General features: G+C 34.6%; 1 long non-coding RNA gene across 1 annotated transcript in view; it reads left to right on the forward strand.

Annotated features, from left to right (window-relative positions):
* The window catches only part of LOC140144283 (uncharacterized), a 241,163-nt gene that overhangs the window by 3,114 nt on the left and 212,113 nt on the right, over positions 1-25,936 (forward strand). The window lies entirely within an intron of this gene.

Here is a 25,936-nt window from a genome sequence, read left to right on the forward strand (position 1 = left end):
CTACTTCTTTCAGTCTTTTTAAATATTAAAGCATGTAAAAAAGGCCTTTTCTTATTAGTATTACTACTAGTTTATTATTTTAAAAGTAAGACTTAGTATATGAAGACCTGAGCTGCAGAGGTGCCTAAGTCTGATTTTGGCGAAATTGAGTTATTAGACGTTCTGAAGTTGCTAGGGGTCAGAAAATATAATGCAAACCCTTTTTAAACCTAATTTGTAAATGCTTTTTAGGAGGAGGGAGGATCAAATATGGTATCTTCATTGATTCGAGTTGAAAAGTGCCTAAGTGTTTTTATTTTGTAAATCTAAGTGCCTATTAATTTTAATTGAAAAACACATTAGTTATGGATATAATAATGTATAATAAGATATATTAAAGCTGGTTTTAAATAGCAAAACCAGCTGTTTTAAGGGTATGAAAATACTTTATAATGTAATGAAAAATAATCTTTGAGAAAGTCTACAAAACTTTGTATTAACGCCGCAGCTTAGATAGCGTTTTATCATTACCAACCCATAGTGTGTTTGCATGGGTTTTGATAGAGATAGGCCAACAGCACATGTGATAATTATGTCACCTATATTTATGGTGTTATTTTTTAATGTAATAATAGTATTTTCTAACGGTTCTGATCTAAACATCAATATAAAAATGTAATAATTGACACGTTCATTGCTCAGAGCTGCAAAAGTGCCCAAGTTCAAAATCAATAGTATTGATCTATCAAGAACCAATTCTTGTGCTAATACATTTCTATAGACATTTCCAATGTGTATGCCAAATGTTATTTCCTTTCATTGTTTTGATACTGTATTTTAAAAACATTAAATACTTATTTTAAATGCCAAAATTGGACTTAGGCACTTCGGCAGCTAAGGTCTCCATAATAGAATGATTTAGACATTGAAGCTTAATCTGGTCATTAAAGGAACATAATGCTACATAATTCGTCATGAACATCGAATTAATTCGATATTGATATAAACCGTGGAGTGCCTTTAGCGATTCGCCGAGCGCAGGTAGCGACCAAGTCAAGCTGGCTGGCATTGTTAAATACTTCGATATAGCATCGTCCTCTGTCAGAATTAAGTATGCAAATGACTGTTGTCTGTTTGTTAGTATGCGGTATTCATAACGATATGAAGCATTTTTGAATGATTTTTGTGACCAGTTTGTTTTGATGTTATACTTGTGTTAGTATCATTAAGGTTGTGCTTGGTGTTTATACGGGTGTGGTGTCTGTCTGTTTGTGAGTTTGCTATGTGGGTGATGTTTAAAGTAATGTAATTTTTAAGAAATCAATTGAGGGGAGGCATTCATTTCAAAAGTAATTTTCTAAAAGAAGCACCCCATTACGTTCATATTGTTTATACCAAGGTAACGATTAATTGCAATACATTTTAACCATCGCACAATTTAAATAATAGCGTAATTTCAGTTATAAATTAACGCAAATGTGTCATTTAAAAAAAAAATAAAACTTTGAAATTTCTCTTCATAGAATTTCAAATAAATATTCAACCTTCATTGAAAATGTTATATTTTGAGATACAATAATATTTAAAAGTAATACAACAAACACAAACATTATTTCGCGCTACCTGTTTTGGTTGAAACAGCTATAACCTTTGATCTAAACGACCGATATAATTCAAATAAAATGGAAAATGAAGCTAAAATTAATCACATTTTGATATTTTTCTGAAAATAAATATCCAACCTTTATGCAAAATGTTGCATTTTGAAATAAAATATAAGAGAAAAACTATTTCCCGTAACTTATTTCGGTTGAACAGCTTTTGACCTAAATGTCCAATTTAAGTCAAATGAAAAGAAAAAGTAGCCTAGGCTATATGATTCCCTATTTGAATGTAAAAAGAAAACAAAATTGTCAAAATGGCAATTCATCACTTAATGAAATTAATGCCACCCCTTAACATAATAAGACATACATGTAATCATTTAAATGATGGGAAAATGTGTGTTGTCTCGAAGCTCCCCATAAAAATACGTATTAAATATCATTATAGACTTATTTATGCATTATTCATTAACATTCTCTTACAATGTAACCATTTTCCAGACATTTATGCTGTTACTAGTTAGAGACCAGTGTACTATATTGAAACACGTGTAAACACTAATTTCTAATTCCGTGACATGTATTTTTAACAATGATAAAAAGTAAACTTTCAACCACTCAGGAGCTTTGAGACAAACTGATTTGTATCTTAGCTTTATTAGAGAGCTTGTAGAGAATAATATATAATAAACAGGGCACAGAAGGTATACGTGATATTGTTTGCCGTCTATTTATTCGTGTGAATCTGTTTAATGTTTAATCTATAAATGACGTTATTATTGTACATTTTTACCCCTTTCCAAAATTGTTTGAAAGTTGCATACGCACATTGTAACCTATTGGGTTTAAGAATAAGTGTTAAAGAAAATCAACAAAAAGTCTACATTGTCCAGATTGAGCGGCACAAGCCATTTTTCGACAATTTTCCTGTAGGATTTTAACCCAAGTTTTCAAATCGGTTGTGAGACACGTGCCCCTATGACTCTCACACCACTTGATATATTGCCTCCACTATTATATAGCCTAAATAAAGCTTGGAATAATTTGGCAAGTAGATTAAAATTTCAATCTGTGAAATATGGGTTTCCTTATTCCCCGTACAAATTAGAAAGTAAGGGTAAACCTGGTGAAACTTTTTCACTGGCTGTCATTTATGTATGTGGAGACTTGCCTTAAAAAAAACCTTTCTCATAACTGATAAATATAGTTTGATTTTGATTATCTTTAACTGAATGTATTTACTGCACCATTTTGACAGGAAGGGGGTTGATTAAGAGAGGTTGACATATCAGGAAAATGTGTCGGGTGGCGGGGGGGGTGGGTCTGTGTGGGGGTGGGGGTGGGTGTGTTGGGGTGATGGTGTCCTTAAAAATTACGATTTAGCGTAAGAATCGTTTTTACACAAGAAGTGCGACTACATCCCCCTAAAGTAATGTAGTTATTAAAATTAGATTTCAATTAGTAAAGTTGCGAGAAAAATAGCTGAATTGATTTGAGTATATCTGCATGCGCTAAACATAAACATGTGATTATTAGTTTATCAAGCTTTGTATACTCGGTAAGAGATGAAGTATATTGAAATGGTTCGGTGAAATATAAAAGGCATTAAGATATTATTGTCTGAATAATGTCAATGACAGTATGAACGTTTTGGAATGTTCAACTTATTGAGACGCATTAGAGTGAAAAAAGTCACCGTCATCGTTTTTATTCATGTTAATATTAATGACGTCAAGCAAGTCTTGGAGTAGGTTTAAGTTCAATCCCAGGGTAAATCGGCACCAACATAATTGTCTGATCTGGCAAAATTATGCTTTGCAAATTAAAGGCAGAAACTGTTTTTTTAACTTTGAGAGGAGATTGATTGGACTATTCCGTTTAAAATCCACAGTTCCACTGCCGAAGATCTTGAAAATATCTTCCACGGGGGGGGTATGATTTTCTTATGGGCTCATTAAGCAGCTCCATTTAAATTCCATACACCCTCTGAGAAAGATTGAACCCGAACCTTCCACTATGAGTTTCAAACAGCTGCCTAATGTGCTAATTTCATTTAAAATGCATACTCCCCATATGGAAGATATTTCCAAAATCTTCCACAGGGTGAATGTACATTTCTAATAGCCACGTTAAGCAGCTCCATTTGAATTTCATACACCCTCTGAGAGAGATTCAACCTGAACCATCCACTGAGGGAGGGTGCGTTTCAAACAGAGCTACCTAATGTGTTGATTTCATTTAAAATTCATACTACCCCTGTGGAAGATTCTTCCAAAATCTTCCACAGGGGCAGTGTGGATGTTAAATGGAATAGTCCATTGCAAACATGTTTATACCAATTGCATACCAAATGAAAAACCTACTAAGTAGGCCTTTATGCTATGTTACAGCAACACAAACCAATATCAAGGTTTAACTAGTCTGAATCTTTTATTCATACCTATGGGGTATGGACATAAGCCATGTATGAATGTACAATACATTTTGTTGCTTTGAGAAACCGTGTCGCTATCCTCCCAAAGTTGTCTCATTTCCCCCCCAAAAAATGATGCTTTCAAAATAAAGTTGCCAAACCTTCTCGATAGCTATGTTATGATTGATTTAATTGGTGTATTTATCTTTACCTTTCTGTCTCTGATCCCTAAGTTAGTCGTGCAACCATCATTCAGTACAAAACAATGATTCGTTGGAATAAGTTGTGACATGAATAGGATTTTCTTTCAAATTTTTAATAATAAATGTCGGATTTATATAGCGCCTTTTTCCAGATCTGGAAGATTCAAAGCACGGTGATGTGGCATCCAGTTGTTTCAAAAGGATAAAAGCACTAGGGATGGAAAATCAGGTTCCACGCATACATTTGACCAACATGGTGAATATTTACCTGTAAATGTGTAAATGGGTAGGCTGAAGATTCTTAATTCAAGCAATCTCTGAAGGTCATTTCTTCTTTTACCTGTACGCTTTTATCCAAGAGAGCTGTCGCGCTACATCGTTGTAACTGTTTCTGTCTATTATTAAGTAAATTCCATCTCTTCTAGCCAACAAAGGAACTAAACATCATACTACAAACCGTATTTCTCCTACTGTAGTTATTTTATAGACTTAAAATGCACAAGACAGTTATCAAGCACCTTCTGAACGTCATAGACTGTATGGAAGTAAAAATCCACATCCAGATGTGCAATGGTTTTTGGGACTTGGTTTGGGGTTATTAGGGCGTACAGATGCGCCTGGCTACAGAGCACATAGCTCTGTATCCATGTCGCCTATGTTCAAGGATATTAGGTTTGATAGGCAGCATGTTTGCAGCGAAGCGAAGTTCATACAATTGTGTGCAAGAATGATGTAAAAAAAGTAAGGAAAAAAAATCCGATCCTTTTTCCACTGGGGATGCGTAGCTCAAATATATGTGCGTGGTTCCCCTGTTGCAAAAAAAAATCTTAAAACAATGGTATGACGTCACTACTTCTTACATTTTTCCAACAAATTGCCCTCAAAGTCATTATAAGAGTCCAATACAAGAATTAACTGCAGAAATTCATACTGTAATAATCTATTTTCATGTATATCCGGTTATTTGAGATAATGACCGCCCCGTTATCTTGCTATATCATGACAAAGTCATACGGGAAATTCTCAGTACAGTGTACAATGCCATATACAGGTAACACAACTTCTAAGTTCCCCCTAATACTTTTTAACATAAGTCGAAAAATATTTTACAAAATGTAAAAATGTAAAAAGATATGTATAACCATGTTTGTTTTACTCACGTGGACCAATTTATAGCGTCACACATCATTGCGTTCAGTCACAATGGTTAATTATGTATGAAAAGAGGCCGGTTTCAAAGTTGCACCTGAACCCATAGCACACGTTCTAAGTTCCCCCTAAATACTTTTTAAAATAAATCGAAAAGTATTTGACGAAATGCAAACTTATAAAATTACATGTGTAGCCTTTATTTGTTTTACACCTATAGAACAAACTATAGCGTCACACCTCAATGCGTTCAGTCACAGTGGTTCATTATGTAAAAATGAGACCGTTTTAATTATAGGTTAATGAACGCGTATTACTTATTGGGAGAGAAATTAGACAAAATAATGCACGCGGGCTGATGTTGATGCGTCTAATGCACGAGCCCCGAAGGGAGTGCATTAGACGCATCAACATCAGCGCAAGTGCATTATTTTGTCTAATTTATTTCTCGAGCAATAAGTAATACAAGTTTATTAATCTATTTCATACACGAGAAGAAAAAACACGTGATTTTTAGTTTTTTTATATAACCAATTATCACTAAAAATGTTGGAAAACAGAACCAAATATAAATTCATCAACCCGCCCGAAAAATGAATCAATCCTACGCGACGCTAACGCGCGCGAAACACTGCGCGTAGTACGCGGAGTGCAATTAGACACAATCAATGCATGGTTTGGATTTTTCTCACGCTTGCTCTGATTGGTTCTCGCTATCGAAGATTGTATGAAACTGTGTTAAAAGTTGCATCTGAGTCCATAGGAGTCAACTCTCAAACAATTCAGCAGGCCAGGTCTATTCGTGTATTTGTTCAACAACTTTTCCTATACCTTTGTACAGGCGTCAATCGTTGTTAATCCGTGATGAAGCCACAATTTGCCAGTAGCGTATACGCAAACGCAAGTTAATGGAAGCGCGTATACGCGATACGCATCAGAAATTTGCCATACCTGTAACTTCGTGTGCGCTACATGTTGTTTTCATTATTGCTCTTTTATTCTGTAGTTCTTTTGCTGCAATCAACTGGAAAGCATCGACCTTCTTGTGTATAGTGGCAATGACTATTCCTCATGAAATAATCGTGTGAATTAGACGATCTTTAGCTTGTTTTCGTTGTTGAAAGGAATTCGATCATGTTTCGCCGTTGTTCATCATCGATTAACAACGATGCGTCTGTGTCGTCTGCGTGGTTTCGCGAGGGCAGCTAAAGCTAAAGCTATAGCTGCCCTCGCGAAGTAAACCATGCAGACGACGCAGACGCATCGTTGTTAATCAGTGATGAACAACGGTGAAACATGATTGAATCCCTCATTACTGAAAACCTGACTGCTATGGGCTCGGGTGCAACTTTTAAAACGGCCTCTTTTCTTACATAATTAACCATTGTGACTGAACGCAACGATGTGTGACTCTATACATTAGTCCAAAGGGGTAAAACAAACAGGGCTATACATATCTTTTTACATTTACATTTCGTAAAATAGTTTTCGACTTATTCTAAAAAGTATTAGGGGGAACTTAGAAGTTGTGTTACCTGTATCATCAGAGTTACCCGACTTTGTTACTTGCTCGCTACGCGTATTGGCCGTGCGGCGGGGTGTAAAGCGCTCCACAGACTCCGAGTATTACGTACAATATTGTATGTACAATATGTACGTTATTTAATCTATTGCCATTCTATTTCCAGTAATGTTTAAGTTCTAACGAATGTTTGATGACGTAAAATCGATAATATGTTACGTACTATATCTGGTAGAAATATATTATCGATTTTACGTCATCAAACATCCGTAATTTGGCTATGTAATTAAATACTTTTACTATAAATTATTACTACTCCAGCCCCTATATATCACAAATAAACTGTACTTGGCATCGTTTCTTTGCATTCCCGTTATCATGATTGTCTGTTATTCACATAGCATGATTTTATTTTCACTCTCCACCTATCCCATAATATCTACATAATTCATTTTAGTTGCTATTACATGTTTATATGCCCTTATCCGCATATAAAATTTAATATTTGATACTTCTTTCTTTCTTTTGCATATCAAGTTCATTTTTACACAACAATGTAGTGCAATTTCACCGCATATAACGAACGCTTTCCGGTGCCTGCACTGCCAATCTCTTTGCATTACACGGTTAATTAACGCGTTTTCTATAACGCTTTCTCATGATAAAATGAATATCAACCACAATATTTAATTATCTACTCTGAATATTTCCCATGTTAGCTAGCCACGCCAGCTATGACTTTTCTACAATACTTCTTTTGACTGTACATTTTATACTAATTTTTTACACTGTATTATCTCTGAGCTTGAAACCGCTTCAATGCTTCATTTAATCATTCTCAACTTACTCAATACATAGATCAAAATACATTTATAATTATTTTCCCATCACTTTTATATTGGAAAGTTTCTGCAATTTTGTATCCAGGTACATCGTTGTATGCAACTCGCACCCTTTTGTGTGTATGATTATTACTAAGCTTTACTATGATAGTGTATCGGACTTCATTAGAACTGTACTCCGAACCTCAATTTGATTTCCATCATCTTGAATACTCATCAACATATCACACCAAGTCCAGCTGCTGAATAAACCAGTGACCTGTGACTTGATTTGCGATTTGATGACTTGTGACGTGACTTGCAAAATTTTCAAAATGACTTGAATTACTTGTGATTTTGACTAACGAACTTGTGACTTGGACTTGATTTGCACAAAATGAATGGTAACCATATCTGCGTACTAGTCGGAAACTTTGTGAACTTCAGACCTTGCTTTAAACACATAATTAATATAATTTATGACATTCGTCTAGGTTGGAGTTGTAAAATTTTACGTGTAAAAATTTAAGCCATTATGTACAATCTCATAATATGAAATTGGTTTTTTTTTTTCACACCTGATTTTTGTTTGGCATATTAGTAATGTTTACACATGTTCCAACCTGGACCTAAATGGGATCAGTCAAATTTGTTGTGTTTGTAGGTAAACAGAGGAAAGTTAGACATAAAGTCATAATTCATGATTATGACTTTATGTCCTCCAATAGAACTGCATGCTAAACGGTCAAAATAACCAGAAGGGTTTCTTACACTCTACCTGGTTATTTCAGCTCAAAATACACAGAAACACTTCCCGACCATTATTACTAGTATTATTTCAGCGTTTTGAGTACAGAATAATAAATTTAAAATTTGAAGTAAATCGTACATTAAGGCTTTAAATGTTATGTTTTGTTGGTTTAAGAAGATGACTATGTTTATAACTTCTTTTGATCTTAATGGAAAGGCTGGCTCTTCTTTCTAATTTTATACCAAATTTGATCAGGTTTATACATTGCTGGTAATTTCTTTTATGATTAATTAAGCTGATTAGGTTCTTGGTTGGAGGAGATGTGGACACGGAGCCATGCAAACTGTATGGAAAGGGTCCAGCACAGATTGATGACATGCTTGCTTTCCCTTTTATGTTGATTTACAAACTAAAATCCATGATTATTTAGTACCAAGGTTTATAGGATTCACAATTTCAATTAAATAATTCAGTACTAGTAGTTTGTGTAATTTTAATTAATTAATTAGACTAACGAGCTGGTTTACGGGTAAATCCGTGTCTTTTTCCACAGACTTCTATGTAAAACAATCGATTTTCAAAGTTGCTTGTGATAAGTCCGAAAATAAAAGTATTTTAAGCAGCTAATTAGCATTAATTAAGATTTTTGAATAATCAATTAGGTATGATAATGGAAATTATCACCCTGTATACACATAAGCAAGCATCGTACTCTATACTAACTATACATTTTCTGGTGGGCTTTTACAAGCCCTGTTTGATTTCGACCTCCGCAGAATTTGAAAATGATCCTAAAAAGAAATAGGAAATTTAAAACTATGATATATGTTCATTAAAAAGTTAATTGTCACACCCTCTATAATTTCTCACACACCCTGAATATTTATTTGATGTGTAGGTTTTTGTAATTTGTGTTCTTTATGCTTTCCAGCAATGTATACATACCTGTAATTGGCACATAAAAATTATAACCATTTATCTCAAAACTGAAAAGCATGTCACAAAAGAGGGTCCCAACTTATAACACATGGGCACATACATTAGCCGTGGAACAGCAATATAAATTTATACTGATTTACTGCATATCTTAGCAATAGGTAACAGCACATTATATATAAAACCAATACAGCACCCTCAACATCAATTGGGATCAATTGCTTGTCGAATAGTATAGAGTGCGCTAGAAATAGAAATTTCATCCAGATATAGTACGACTCGAATGTGTATATTAAGTCAAACTGCTAGGTTGAATGCGCATGTAATGGTCGTCGTTTTGTTCGCCTTCTGAAGGGGCCAGAGGGGTTAGAAAATATAATGCAAACCTTATTAAACCAACTTTATAAATGTTTCTGGTGGGGGGGGGGGGAGGTATAATATGGTATCTTTATTGATTCCAGTTGAAGAAGTGCCTAAGTCCATTAGTGTTTTTATTATGTAAATCTAAGTGCCTATTAATTTAATTGAAAAACACATAAGTAGTTGATATAATATGTATAATTAATAAGATATATTGAAACTGATTTCTAACAAATAAGCTGTTTCAAGGGTATGAACATACTTTACAATGTAATGAAAATGATCTTTGAGATCGTTTACAAAACAATCACTTTTATTAACGCCGCAGCTTAGATACCGTTTTACCATTACTAACCCATAGTGTGTTTGCTAATTTAAAATTCATACTCCCCCTGTGGAAGATATTTCCAAAATCTTCCACAGGGTGAATGCAAACTTCTAATAGACACGTTAAACAGCTCCATTTGAATTTGATTCCCCCTCACTACCCATGTGGAAGTTGTTTTTTTTTCGAAAATCCTCCACAGGGGTAGTGTGGATGTTAAATGCAATAGTCCATTGCAAACATTTTTATACCCATTACATACCAAATGAAAAACCTAGTAAGCAGGCCTTTATGCTATGTTATTTTATTGCAGGCCTATGTTGCCATTTACGTACAGCAACTTTACTAGTATGAATCTTTTATTCATACCTATGGGATATGGACGTAAGCCATGTATGAATGTGATTTACATTTTGTTGTTTTGAACAATCGTGTTTTGTTGGAATAAATTGTGACATGAATGAGATTTTCTTTCAAATTGTTAATAATAAATTTCGGATTTATATAGCGCCTTTTTTCAGATCTGGAAGATTCAAAGCATGGTGATGTCGCATCCAGTTGATTCAAAAGGATTAAAGCACTGGGGATGGAAAATCAGGTTGCACGTATACATTTGTAAATGGGTAGGCTGAAGCATCTTGCAACTTGATTGAAAGTGATGGCTTCCTTGGATAAAGGCGTAACAATTGTAATTTGGCCACAAGTATTAAGAAGAGGCTGGGATGTTAACATCCAACTTCTTAATTCAAGCAATCTCTATTGGTCATTTCTTCTTTTACCTGTACGCTTTTATCCAAGAGAGCTGTCGCGCTACATCGTTGTAACTGTTTCAGTCTATTATTAACAAGTAAATTCCATCTCTTCTAGCCAACAAAGGAACTAAGCATCACACTACAAACCGTATTTCTCCTACTGTAGTGATTTTATCATTTTATAGACTAATTATTATTATTATTATTATTATTATTATTATTATTATTATTATTATTATTATTATTATTATTATTATTATTATTATTATTAGCAAAGCCAAGTCTTTTCCTGACTAATCTCCGTCTTCATCAACAGCAGGTTTAGTCCAGGAGCAGGATACGGACTTGGTTCACCCTCCACTACATACAAGGTTTGACACCATAGGTAGTTAGTATGGACCCTCTAGATCACTGCTAGGTAGGTAGTGGACTCAAATTATGGTATCACATTTTTTTTACAGGTCATTTTATGTATGGACGTATAATCGCATAAATTCACCAAAAATAGGACAAAATTAAGGGGTAGGGGAAATATTAACTCCAAGAACTCAACTTTTACTCATAATAATGAATTTATTTTGGTATGAATATGTAGCTAATTGATTGTTCCAACTGCCTAGTATTATTTGAAAGCAAACCTAGGTTTCATTTGATCATGATTTGAAGTGGCCAGTCCATACACTAGTGAAAAATCAGATTTTTTCACAACAATGCGTAGGGTGGGCGTTTTTGTGACATTGGCTTCAAATTTTACTATTGTGCCAATTTCTATTTTCAAAATTAATTAAGTTTCCATTTTTTAATTTTGTTTTTAATATGAAGCATATCTAAGCAAACTTTGATGTTCTGGTTCAAATATTTATGTATGTGCATGTTTGCTTGCATGTTGGTTTGTGTTGTGTGGGTTTGGGGTAGGTGGGGGTGGGTATGTGTGGTGGGTGCGGGGTGTGTATAGGGTTCAGGGTTGGGGTGTTTTACATGTCTTACTATGTCACTCGGCTGAACTATAATTATAAGTTCTATTAACAAAATTTGTTTGGTAAGTTGCCATTCATGTAATATTTTGAATATTTATATGTGTGGGTGAGATCAACCGCTGTTTGTCAGGAAAATAGACTGAAAATGTAAACAAATAGTTACTTTTCCACATGTAGCAGCGTGTGTAACAATATTAAGGGGTAGGGGAAATATAAACCATCATAACTCAACTTCAACTCATTAAATGAATTCATTTTGGAATTAATATGTAGCTAATTGATTGTTCAAACGTGTTAGTATTATTTTAAAGCAAAGCAAACATTAATTGTCAGGTAGATAGCCATAAAATGTGAGAAAAGGTTACTTTTCTATCTATAACCATGTCAAATATGGGGTTATTAAGGGTAGGGGAAATAAAAACCACCATAACTCAACCTTTACTCATAATAATTAATTAATTTTGGTATCAACATGTAGCTAATTGATTGCTCTAACTTTCCAGTATTATTTTTAACAGAAAAAACATAAGATAGACATAAAATATGATAAAAATGTTAATTTTCCAATGTGTAACAGCGTAAAATTTGATAATATTAAAGGTTAGGGGACGTACAAACCAACATAACTCGACATGCATTCATTATAATTCATTCATTTTGGCATTAATATATAGCTATTTGGTTGTTGTAATCTTTTCAAGCAAAATAACCATTAATTGTTAGCTGAAAAGACATAAAATGTTTAAAAATGTCAATTTTTCATGTGTAGTACCGTAAAATATGACAATATTAAGGTGTAGGGGACATTCAAATCACCAAAACTCAAGTTTTACTGATCAAAGTGAATTCATTTTTATTATCAATATGTAGCTATTTGATAGATCTAACTTTCTAGTATTATTTTAAAAGCAATTAAGCCATTAGTTGCCCGGTAGATAGACATAAAATGCATGAAACTGTTAATATTCCATGTCTAACAGCGTAAAATATGACAATATTAAGGGTAAGGGACATACAAATCACCAAAACACAGGTTTCACTGACGAAAATGAATTCCATTTTGGTATCAATATGTAGCTATTTGATTGTTCTCATTTTCTGGCATTATTTTAATAGCAATTAAACCATTAGTTGTCAGGTAGTTAAACATACAATATGAGAAAAATGTTGATATTCCATGTCTAACAGCGTAAAATATGACAATATTAAGGGGTAAGGGACATACATATCACCCAAACTCAAGTTTTACTGATGAAAATGAATTCATTTTGGTATCAATATGTAGCTATTTGATAGTTCTAACTTTCTAGTATTATTTTAAAAGCAATTAAGTCATTAGTTGTCTGGTAGATAGACATAAAATGTATGAAAATGTTAATATTCAATGTCTAACAGCGTAAAATATGACAATATTAAAGGGTAAGTGGACATACGAATCACCCAAACTCAAGTTTTACTGATGAAAATGAATTCATTTTGGTATCAATATGTAACTATTTGATAGTTCTAACTTTCTAGTATTATTTTAAAAGCAATTAAGTCATTAGTTGTCTGGTAGATAGACATAAAATGTATGAAAATGTTAATATTCAATGTCTAACAGCGTAAAATATGACAATATTAAGGGGTAAGGGACATACAAATCACCAAAACACAAGTTTCACTGACGAAAATGAATTCCATTTTGGTATCAATATGTAGCTATTTGATTGTTCTCATTTTCTGGCATTATTTTAAAAGCAATTAAGTTTCCCACGAGGGGTTGAAGGTCATAATGGGGCCAATACTAAAAATGATCCTATCATGTTGTAATGTTGTAATCTCAAATTGTTCCTCTCATCGCTAAGAATTTAAAAAAAGACAATTGTCATAGTTCTACGAAGCTTAGTTCAGGGGTTATAACGTCGAATATATCAAAAATATCATAAATAAAGGTCAAATTTTAAAAATGGTCCAATTGCACCAATTAACGTAAGAAACCTCAATCGTATACTACATTCAAATTTTGGTGCAACGATTTGTATTCCCGTGTTCCCCTTCACAGTTAATGCAGCCAAAGTTGAGTTATGGTAATATTTCCCTAACCTTAATATTACCATATTTGACACTATTACACATGGAAGTTTTTCTCACATTTCCTTTGTATCTACATAACAACTAATGATACTAGAACATTAGATGAATTCATTATCACGAGTAAAAGTTGAGTTATGGGAGTTTATATTTCCCCTACCCCTTGATATTGTAGGGACCGTATATTTAGGGACCGTTCACAAACACTTGTAAGGGGAGGCTGATGCAAAAAAAAATTGCCCCTCTTAAGGGGGGGGGGGCTGAAAAAAATGACCAACAATTTTCCTGGAAAAAATTAGTTTATATGAGTTTCTATGGGGTTGACCCATAATTTTCATATCAAAAAGGGGGCCCTAAAATTTTTGAGGTCTGTAAAGGGGAGGGGGGGCTGAAAAATTTTTGCGATGAAATTTTTTTGCATCAGGCCCCTCCCCCTTACAAGTGTTTGGTGAACGGTCCCTTCTGACAGTTTCTCTGTATCTACCTGACAACTAATGATCGCTTTGTTTATAGAAAGTTAGAACAGCCAATCAGATACATTTTGATACCAAGATGAATTCATTTTCATGAGTAAAAGTTGAGTTATGGCAGTTATAAATTTCCCCTACCCCTTAATATTGTCATTTTACGCTGTTAGACATAGAAAATTTACCTTTTCCTCACAGTTTCTGTATATTTGCCTGACAAATAATGGTCGCTTTGCTTTAAAATAATACTAGAAAGCTAGACCAATAACTTGGATATATTTTGATACCAAGATGAATTCAATTTCACGAGTAAAAGTTGAGTTATGACAGTTTACATTTCCCCTACCCCGTAATATTGTCATCTTCACGCTGTTAGACATAGAAAAGTTACATTTTCCTCACAGTTTCTGTATATCTGTCTGACAACTAATGGTTGCTTTGCTTTAAAATGATACTAGAAAGTTAGAACAATCACTTAGATACATTTTGATACCAAGATGAATTCATTTTCATGAGTAAAAGTTGAGTTATGGCAGTTACAAATTTCCCCTACCCCTTAATATTATCATATTTACGCCGTTAGACATAGAAAACGTACCCTTTTCTCACAGTTTCTGTGTATCTACCTGACAACTAATGGTCGCTTTGTTTTAAAATAATACTAAAAAGTTAGAACAATCAATTAGATATACATATTGAATTGAATTGAATAGAATTAATACCAAGATGAAGTCAATATCATGAGTAAAATATTGAATTCTGATGATTTATTTTCCCCTACCCCTTAATATTTTTCTATGTTATGCTGATATACGAGGGAAATCAACATCAGTTTTTGTTGGTTTTTTTTTGGGTTTTTTAAATTTTTTTGTCTTTTTTCCAGTGGTTACTTACGTCCTACACATAAATATTCAAAATATTACATCAATGGAAACTTAACGGATTTTGTAAATGGAAGTTGGTGCAGTGTAGTGACATATTAAGACATGTACACACACATATCCCTCCCCACATACCCTATGTACACCCAGAACCCCCCACACACACCCCGTCCCACAGACACCCCAACGAACTCATACATAATATAATGATTGGAACTGTTACAATAATGTTTCCCTTGATATGCTTAACATTAAAAACAAAATAAAACATTAAAATTTAAATTAAAAAAAATAAAAATGAGAACTGAATCAATTTTGAAAATATAAAGTGGTATAGTTGTGTGATTTGAGGCTAATGTCAAACTTAACACATATGGTTTTAAAAAATCAGATTACCACTCACTTATGGACTATATACTTCCAAATATGCTCAAATGAAACCTGTTTTTGTTTAAAAATAATACTAGAAAGTTAGGAAAATCACTTAGCTACATATTGATACCAAAATAAATTCAAAATCACGAGTGAAAGTTGAGTTCTTGGAGTTTATATCTCCCCTACCCCTTAATTTTGTCCTATTTTTGTGATTTTATGCGATTATACGTCCATACATAAAATGACCGGTAAAAAAAAAGTGATACCACAATTTGAGTCCACTACCTACCTAGCAGTGATCTAGAGGGTCCATACTAACTACCTATGGTGTCAAACCTTGTATGTAGTGGAGGGTGAACGAAGTTATTTTTTTGAGGTTGCTGCTCCTGTACTAGTTCGTCCGAAATTGATGCCAGATGTGCCCAGTCATCAACTTCAGCTTCGTTCTACATCCTTATGCTCGAGGATTGCAAAGCTACTACCAACAAGTATGAAAAACATTGCGCAGACGGTTATCAAGCACCTTCTGAACGTCATAGACTGCATGGAAGAAAAATCCACATCGAGCTTGAATCGATACTTCAAATCTTGAAAGAAAGTATCACCCTATCCTTCTCAGCGACGCAGAGCCGAAATGCTTTTACTTCGTTTCGTCAGCAAGACGGTGCATCCTTTAACTCCTGCAAGACGTCCACGGTAATCTTGGGGAGAGAACAACCGACCATGACACTCATCTTCCTAGAATTGCTAAACGTCTTTTTCGGAGCCACCAGTACTTCTAAATAGAGGACATATGTTTTGTGTTATATGGTGTTTGCACTTTTTAGTACTATTTTCCACCTTTATGACCCGTAATATCCGTAATTTGGCTATGTAATTAAATACTTTTACTATAAATTAGTACTACTCCAGCCCCTATATATCACAACTAAACTGTACTTTGCATCGTTTCTTTGCATTCCCGTTATCATGATTGTCTTTTATTCACAAAGCATGATTTTATTTTCACTCTCCACCTATCCCATAATATCTACATAATTCATTTTAGTTGCTATTACACGTTTATATGCCCTTATCCGCACATAAATTTTAATATTTATTTATTTACATTAACTGGCTAAAATACATCAAATAGTTCATACTTCTTTCTTTCTTTCTTTCTTTCTTTCTTTCTTTCTTTCTTTCTTTTTCTTTCTTTCTTTCTTTCTTTCTTTCTTTCTTTCTTTCTTTCTTTCTTTCTTTCTTTCTTTCTTTCTTTCTTTCTTTCTTTCTTTCTTATGCATATCAAGAGTACATTTTTACAAAGCAATGTAATGCAATTTCACCGCATATAACGAACGCTTTCCAGTGCCTGCACTGCCAATCTCTTTGCATTACTCGGGTAATTTACGCGTTTTCTATAACGCTTTCTCATGATAAAATGAATCTCCACCACATTTAATTAATTATCTACTCTATATCTGAATATTTCCCATGTTACCTAGCCACGCTAGCTCTAACTTTTCTTCAAGACTTCTTACGCTAGCTCTAACTTTTCTTCAAGACTTCTTTTCACTGTAAATGTTCTACTACTTTACACTGTATTATCTCTGAGCTTGAAACCGATTCAATGCTTCATTTAATCATTCTCAACTTACTCAATACATGGATCAAGTATCAATTTATAATTATTTTTGTATTGGAAACTTTCTGCGATTCTGTATCTAGGTACATCGTTGTATGCAGCTCGCACCTATTTGTGTGTATGATTATTACTAAGCTTTATTATGATAGTGTATCGGACTTCATTAGAACTGTACTCCGAACCTCAATTTGATTTTCGCCAACTTGAATACTCATCAACATATCACACCATGTCCAACTGCTGAATAAACAAGTGACTTGTGACTTGACTTGGGATTTGATGACTTGTGACTCGACTTGCAACTTTTTCAAAATTACTTGAATTACTTGTGACTTGGACGAAAGGACTTCTGACTTGGACTTGACTTGCACAAAATGAATTGTAACCATATCTGCGTACTAGTCGGAGATTTTGTGCACTATAGACCTTGCTTTAGACACATGTTAATATAATTTGCATGGCCTGAAGTTGAGTACCCCAATAGGTTAGAGTTAAAGCCATTAGGTACAATCTAATAATATGATATTTTTTTTTCAAACCTGCATTTTGGCATATTAGTAATGTGTACGCATGTCCCAACTTGCACTTAATTGGAATCAACCAAATTTGTTGTGTTTGTAGGTCAACGGAGCAAAGTTCGACATAAGTCATAATTCATGATATGACTTTATGTCCTCCCATAGAACTGCATGTTAAACGGTCAAAATAACCAGTAGGGTTTCTTTCACTTTACCTTGTTATTTCAGCTCAAATGGATAGAAACTCTTCTCGACAATTATTACTAGTAATATTTCAGCATTTTGAGTATAGAATAATAAATTTAAAATTCGAAGGAAATCGTACATTAAGGCTTTAAATGTTCTTTTTTTGTTGGTTTCAGAAGATTACTAGGTTTGTAACTTCTTTTGATCTTAATGAAAAGGCTGGTTCTTGTTTCTAATTTTATACCAAATTTGATCAGGTCTATACATTGCTGCTAATTTCTTTCATGATTAATTAAGTTGATTAGGTCCTTGGTTGGAGGAGGTGTGGACACGGAGCCATACAAACTGTATGAAATGGGTCCAGCACAGATTGATGACATGTTGGTTTTCCCTTTTATGTTGATTTACAAACTAAAATCCATGATTATTTAGTACCAAGGTTTATAGGATTCACAATTTCAATTAAATAATTAAGTAGTTTGTGTAATTTTAATTAATTAATTAGACTAACGAGCTGGTTTACGGGTCAATCCGTGTCTTTTTCCACAGATAAGTCCGAAAATATCAATTTGTACTCTTTCTGGGCTGTTATGATTATTTACTTCAAACAGTTACTACAAGTATTTTAAGCAGCTAATTATCATTAATTAAGATTTTTGAATAATCAATTAGGTATGATAATAGAAATTATCACCCTGTATACACATAAGCAAGAATCGCACTCTATACAAACTATACATTTTCTGGTGGGCTTTTTCAAGCCCTGTTTGATTTCGACCTCCGCAGAATTTGAAAATGATCCTAAAAAGAAATAGGCAATTTAAAACTATGATATATGTTCAGTAAAAAGTTAATTGGTACACCCTCTATAATTTCTCACACACCCTGAATATTTATTCCATATGTAGGTTTTTGTAACTCGTGTTCTTTATGCTTTCCAGCAATGTATACATACCTGTAATTGGCACATACAAATTATAACCATTTATCTCAAAACTGAAATGCATGTCACAAAAGAGGGTTCCAACTTATAACACATGGGGATACATACATTAGCCGTGGAACAGCAATATAAATAACTGATTTACTGCATATCTTAGCAATAGGCAACAGCACATTATAATATAAAACCAATACAGCACCCTCAACATCAATTGGGATGCATTGCTTGAATAGTATAGAGTGCGCTAGAAATAGAAATTTCATCCAGACATAGTACGACTCGAATGTGTATATTAAGTCAAACTGCTGGGTTGAATGCGCCTTCTGAAGTTGCTAGGGGTCAGACAATATAATGCAAACCTTATTAAACCAACTTTATAAATGTTTTTAGTGGGGGGGGGTCTAATATGGTATCTTCATTGATTCCAGTTGAAGAAGTGCCTAAGTCCATTAGTGTTTTTATTATGTAAATCTAATTGCCTATTAATTTTAATTGAAAAACACATAAGTAGTGGATATAATATGTATAATTAATAAGATATATTGAAACTGATTTTTAACAAATAAGCTGTTTCAAGGGTATGAAAATACTTTACAATGTAATGAAAATTATCTTTGAGATCGTTTACAAAACAATCACTTTTATTAACGCCGCAGCTTAGATACCGTTTTACCATTACTAACCCATAGTGTGTTTGCTAATTTAAAATTCATACTCCCCCTGTGGAAGATATTTCCAAAATCTTCCACAGGGTGAATGTAAATTTCTAATAGACGCGTTAAACAGCTCCATTTGAATTTCATACACACTCTGAGAAAGATTCAACCTGAACCATCCACTGAGGGAGGGTGCGTTTCAAACAGAGCTACCTAATGTGTTGATTTCATTTAAAATTCATACTACCCCTGTGGAAGTTTCTTCCAAAATCTTCCACAGGGGTAGTGTGGATGTTAAATGGAATAGTCCATTGCAAACATGTTTATACCAATTGCATACCAAATGAAAAACCTACTAAGCAGGCCTTTATGCTATGTTATTTTATTACAGGCCTATGTTGCCATTTACAGCAACACAAACCAATATCAAGTTTTAACTAGTCTGAATCTTTTATTCATACCTATGGGGTATGGACGTAAGCCCTGTATGAATGTGAAATACATTTTGTTGTTTTGAAAAATCGTGTCGCTATCCTCCCAAAGTTGTCTAATTTTCCCCCCAAAATGATGCTTTCAAAACAAAGTTGCATTTTTCAACATTAAATGTATAAAACCTAGATAGCTATGTTATGATTGATTTAATTGGTTTATTTATCTTTACCTTTCTGTCTCTGATCCCTAAGTTACTCGTGCAACCATCATTCAGTACAAAACAATGATTCGTTGGAATAAGTTGTGACTTGAATGAGATTTTCTGTCAAATTTTTAATAATAAATTTCGGATTTATATAGCGCCTTTTTTCAGATCTGGAAGATTCAAAGCACGGTGATGTGGCAACAAGTTGTTTCAAAAGGATAAAAGCACTAGGGATGAAAAATCAGGTTCCACGCATACATTTGACCAACAGGGTGAACATTTACCTGTAAATGGGTATGCTGAAGCATCTTAATTCAAGCAATCTCTGAAGGTCATTTCTTCTTTTACCTGTACGCTTTTATCCAAGAGAGCTGTCGCGCTACATCGTTGTAACTGTTTCAGTCTATTATTAACAAGTAAATTCCATCTCTTCTAGCCAACAAAGGAACTAAGCATCACACTACAAACCGTATTTCTCCTACTGTAGTGATTTTATAGAATTATTATTATTATTATTATTATTATTATTATTATTATTATTATTATTATTATTATTGTTATTGTTATTGTTATTATTATTATTATTATTATTATTATTATTATTATGGACAAAGCGGAGTCTTTTCCTGACTAATCTCCGTCTTCATCAACAGCAGGTTCGTCCGAAATTGATGCCAGATGTGCCCAGTCATCAACTTCAGCCAGGTTCTACATCCTTATGCTCGAGGATTCCAAAAAATTGCCCTCAAAGTCATAATAAGAGTCTAATACAAGAATTAACTGCAGAAATTCATACTGTAATAATCTATCTTCATGTATATCCGGTTATTTGAGATAATGACCGCCCCGTTATCTTGCTATATCATGACAACGTCATACGGGAAATTTATGGGCGGCCATGAGGGCCAAAAGGGTCTCAAAACCACACAAGGGTCTCAAAAGTACAATAAGGTCTCAAAAACACACAAAGGTCTCAGAAATAAACACACAACAAGGTCTCAAAAGTATAATAAGGTCTCAAAACACAGAAAGCTCTCAGAAACAAACACACAGTAATGTCTCAATAGCACAATACGGTCTCAAAAACAGAGAAAGGTCTCAGAAACAAACACACAATAATGTCTCAATAGTATAATAAGGTCTCAAAAACAGGGAAAGGTCTCAAACACAGAGAAAGGTCTCAAAACAGAGAAAGGTCTCAAAAACAGAGAAAGGTCTCAAATACAGAGAAAGGTCTCAAAAACAGAGAAAGGTCTCAAAAACAGAGAAACGTCTCAAATACATAGAAAGGTCTCAAAAACAGAGACAGGTCTCAAAAAACAGAGACAGGTCTCAAAAACAGAAAAAGGTCTCAAATATACGTTATGGTCTCAAAAACACGTTATGGTCTCAAAAACACGTTATGGTCTCAAAAACACGTTATGGTCTCAAAACACGTTATGGTCTCAAAAATACGTTATGGTCTCAAAAACACGTTATGATCTCAAAAACACGTCGAGGTCTCAAACCAGGTATTACAACTGACCGTTATATGTGCAGTACCGCATGCAGTACTGCACACACCCGCTTGCAGTTCCGCATGCGAAACTGCACATTCCGTCACGCACATCCGCATGCGGAACTACACATCCCAACTTGCTTTTCCACATGCGGTGATGCACATCGGGATGTACAGTTCCGCATGGGGGAACTGCAACATTTCCGCATGACAAACTGCAATACTTTAGTGTATTTCCGCCTGGGAAACTGCAATATGTTTGGTGTATTATCGCACGGGGAACTGCAATATGTTTGGTGCATTTCCGCATGGGAAACTGCAATATGTTTGGTGTATTTCCGAATGTGATGTATTAATCAAAATTATGTTGCATTTTTGTGAATGACTATGTGCTTTGACATGCAGTGAATAGGCCTATGCGTCATTTTAATAGGCATTCCATCATGCTAAATTCTAATACTATGTCGCACTGTCGACACGGGGAAGGGGGAGTCTAAGTTAGAGTCATTGGGATCTGCTTGGATTGTGTCCCCAGATCAGTGGCGTAGATTTCTTTTTGACATGGGAGGGATGGAGTTGGAAAGATTGTCTTGAAGTATAGTGAATCCAGCACCTTTTGGCGACAAAAGAAGTTTATGGTACAAATTCGAGCGAAGCGCGCAAAAAATATGGCATAAGTTGAAGATAAACTGGTGACATATGGTAAAAAAAGTTCAAAAGTTGAATAAATGCGCGCAAATCGCGCAAAATTTGGGTATTTTTAGGTTAAAATTACCAAATAATGAGGTTAATTAATAACTCTCAGAAGTAGGCCTACTTTACCTTTTCATTGGGTGGGGGGGCAAGGGTTCAAATTGACCGCCCCCCGCTAGTTACGCCACTGGGAACTGCACATACACACAAGACGAGATGTACAGTGGGTAAGAGTTTTTATTTTTTATTGTAGTCTCGCTGAGGAGAATAATTAAATGAATGTCGCATGTAATAATTACTGTCGCATGTCCGAATGTAGATATGAATTTATTCAATTCAATATTAGGCCTACTATCGTTTTACTTTTCGTTTCATTTGTTGTAATTAAAAGAAAATATATCTTGGAAAGTTTTGTCCGAAAGGCCGGTTTAGTATAGAGGCCTATTATATAAGTATTGAATGAAATTAATTTGTATTAAAATAAATTTTACACGCCTCTTAATGATGACTATTATAATAATGATCAACTTGACATTGTGTACACATTCTATTATAGTTCTAACGGTTATCGATTACCAATTCACGCATATCTCAAATGATGCACATCAATAGCACCGGTGAGATCAGAAAAGGGTCGATGTTTACGGTAATCAGTGGTAATCGTCAGTATGTCTCAATAGCCACTGGTCTTCATATTATAAATATGTGTACAAACCATCTAAACCAATAAGTATGATATATTATGACGAGTAATAGAAAACCCCTGAAAAACTTTTTTTCTTTATCTAAAGTCTGGTTATTTTCTTTCTTGGCCCAAAGTAGATGACTGACAAAAATTAAGCGATTTCACTCAATTATGCAATTTAGGTATCCAATATGGCCGCTGGAAGGGCGAAAATTAGACATTTTTGGGACGTCATTTCTCCTCAACCCTACCACCTACAGAGTTAAAATTTGGCATGTATGCTGTTGAAATGTATTGACTGTTTTAGTTTTTGCATTTTCAATCACATATTTGCATAATTCTAAAAAAATATTAAGTATGCGCATAGCTAATTTTGCATGCGGAAATGACACAAACTAATTGCAGTTCCCCATGCGGAAATACACCAAACATATATTGTAGTTCCCCATGCGCAAATACACCAAAAATATTGCAGTTCCCCATGCGGAAATACACCAAAAATATTGCAGTTCACCATGCCGAAATACACCAAAAATATTGCAATTCCCCATGCGGAATGCACCAAAAATATTGCAGTTTCCCATGCGGAACTGCACATCCCGACATGCATCATCGCATGCGGAAATGCAAGTTGGGATATGTAACAATTAGTGGGTTTTTAGCGGGTTCGCCGTCGGACAAGTTTAGAACTGTCAAGCTTTCGTCAGGAGTAGCTCTGACTTCTTCAGCGAGCATTCCGGTCAAAGAGTTAATAGCGGCGACCGAACACGGTTTAAAAGACTTATGTGAAGGTGAAGCCAACCTAGTGCGAAGTGATGTTCTCAGGGTTCTCAAGAAAGCCAAAGTTCCTCAACCAAATATATCTCGAGAAGAGAGAGAAGCGTTGAATTCACTCAAGAATGATGATTCCATAATTGTCCTTCCAGCAAACAAGGGGCGGTCTACCATTGTTATGGACAAAGATAAGTACCAAGAGAAAATGAACAACTTATTGTCTGAAGGCGATACTTATCAGGTCATGAAGAAAGATCCCACCCTATCTCTTGAACGCAAGATAGGTAAGGCCATCTCTGAGTTGAAGGAACAGAACAAGTTTGATAAGAAAAAGGCATCACATTTAACAACTAAGCACACTGTGTCTCCACGTATATATGGTCTACCGAAGATTCACAAAGAAAACATGCCACTTCGAGCTATTGTCAGCTCAATCAATTTAGCGAAACACCTAGCGGATATATTGACACTCTTATCAGGGAAAGGCACTTCCTACATCAAGAACTCGCAACATTTTGTTGAAAAGGCAGGGCAAATACCCATACAACCAGGTGACTTATTGGTCAGTTTTGATGTGGTATCATTATTCACTAATGTACCAATTGATGATGCTAGTAAGATTATAGGAGATATCTTGCGTGATGATGATACACTTAAAAACAGAACACGCATGACAAGCGATGAGATCGTAGAACTTATGAAGTTATGCCTCACATCTACGTACGAAATTCTATGAACAAAAAGAGGGTCAGGCAATGGGTTCACCCCTCTCCCCAATAACATCGAATATCTTCATGGAACACTTTGAAACCAAAGCACTAGATACGTATCCTTTGAAACCCGTTGCTTGGTTCAGATTTGTTGATGACACATTCGTTGTCTGGCGACATGGCAAAGACAAACTGGTCAAATTCCTTAATCATCTCAACAATCAACACAAGTGTATCCAGTTCACCATGGAGATTTAGGAGGCGGGTGGCATACATTTTCTTAATGTCAAAGTGCAGAGATCTGACACTAGCTTGAGTTTCGCCATATACCGAAAACCCACTCATACTGATCAATATCTTCATTTTAACTCTAGTCACCATGAATTATGTCTGCCAAGAACAGTGTTGTCAATACGCTGGTTCACAGAGCACTGGCTCTTGTGATGAATAACATCGAAAAGTCGAACTCAAACACATTGAAAAAGCGTTGAACAAGAATGGCTATCCCTCAAACCTCATACACAAGGCTATCAAGAAACAGACAGGAGAACGATCAGAAGAATTGGTGGACGATGAACACAAAGGCGTTACCTTCATGCCATATATCAAAGGTGTATCAGATAAAATCTGTCGGTTTCTAAACCGTGCAGGGGTCAAAACATTCTACTCTAGGTCGGCCAAATTAAGAGACATCCTAAGCCACCCAAAAGATCCTCTGCCCAAGGATCGTGCACCATGTGTGTACTCTATATCAGTACCGCAAAAGACAGTGACCGCGAAAGACGGGTGACTGCTAGTAATAAATAAATATGATAAAAATAACCTGCATTCATCCTCATACAATCACACCCATACTCACACATAAGCTACTACCGACTCACTCCCTCACTATATGTACCAAATACACTCCACTCACACCTCACTCACACACCCCCACCCCAACTCACCATGCATCATGTCATACCATTTCATGCACTAAACACACATCATTCATACATCTTCCAACAATAAAACGCTATTAAATGATTTATATACTAATATAATTAATTTGTTAAAATACATCAAGAAACTATCATCAAGACCACTGTTGCACAATTACAGAAATGTCACAATATAAAATATACAAATGATAAATTATTCACAAATATTAAGAAGTAGATTGTTTAAAATGTTTCATATTACACACACTTCTAACATTTTCATCTATCGAGTTCCACAGTTGAGCACCTCTGTAGCTAAAGCTACGCTTCATATATTCAGTATTTGGCTTATCCATGATAAAACATCTTTATTTCTGGTGTTATAACAAGTTTCCTTTTTAACAAATCTATTGCACAGATATTTTGGTGCTTGAATGTTAATAATCTTATGCATTGTAACTGCTTCATTTATATATAAACTTGTCTTCAAGATTTTTCCAGTTC

The sequence above is a fragment of the Amphiura filiformis genome, unplaced genomic scaffold, assembly GCF_039555335.1.
Source record: "Amphiura filiformis unplaced genomic scaffold, Afil_fr2py scaffold_47, whole genome shotgun sequence".
In the NCBI taxonomy this organism is placed as follows: Eukaryota; Metazoa; Echinodermata; class Ophiuroidea; order Amphilepidida; family Amphiuridae; genus Amphiura; species Amphiura filiformis.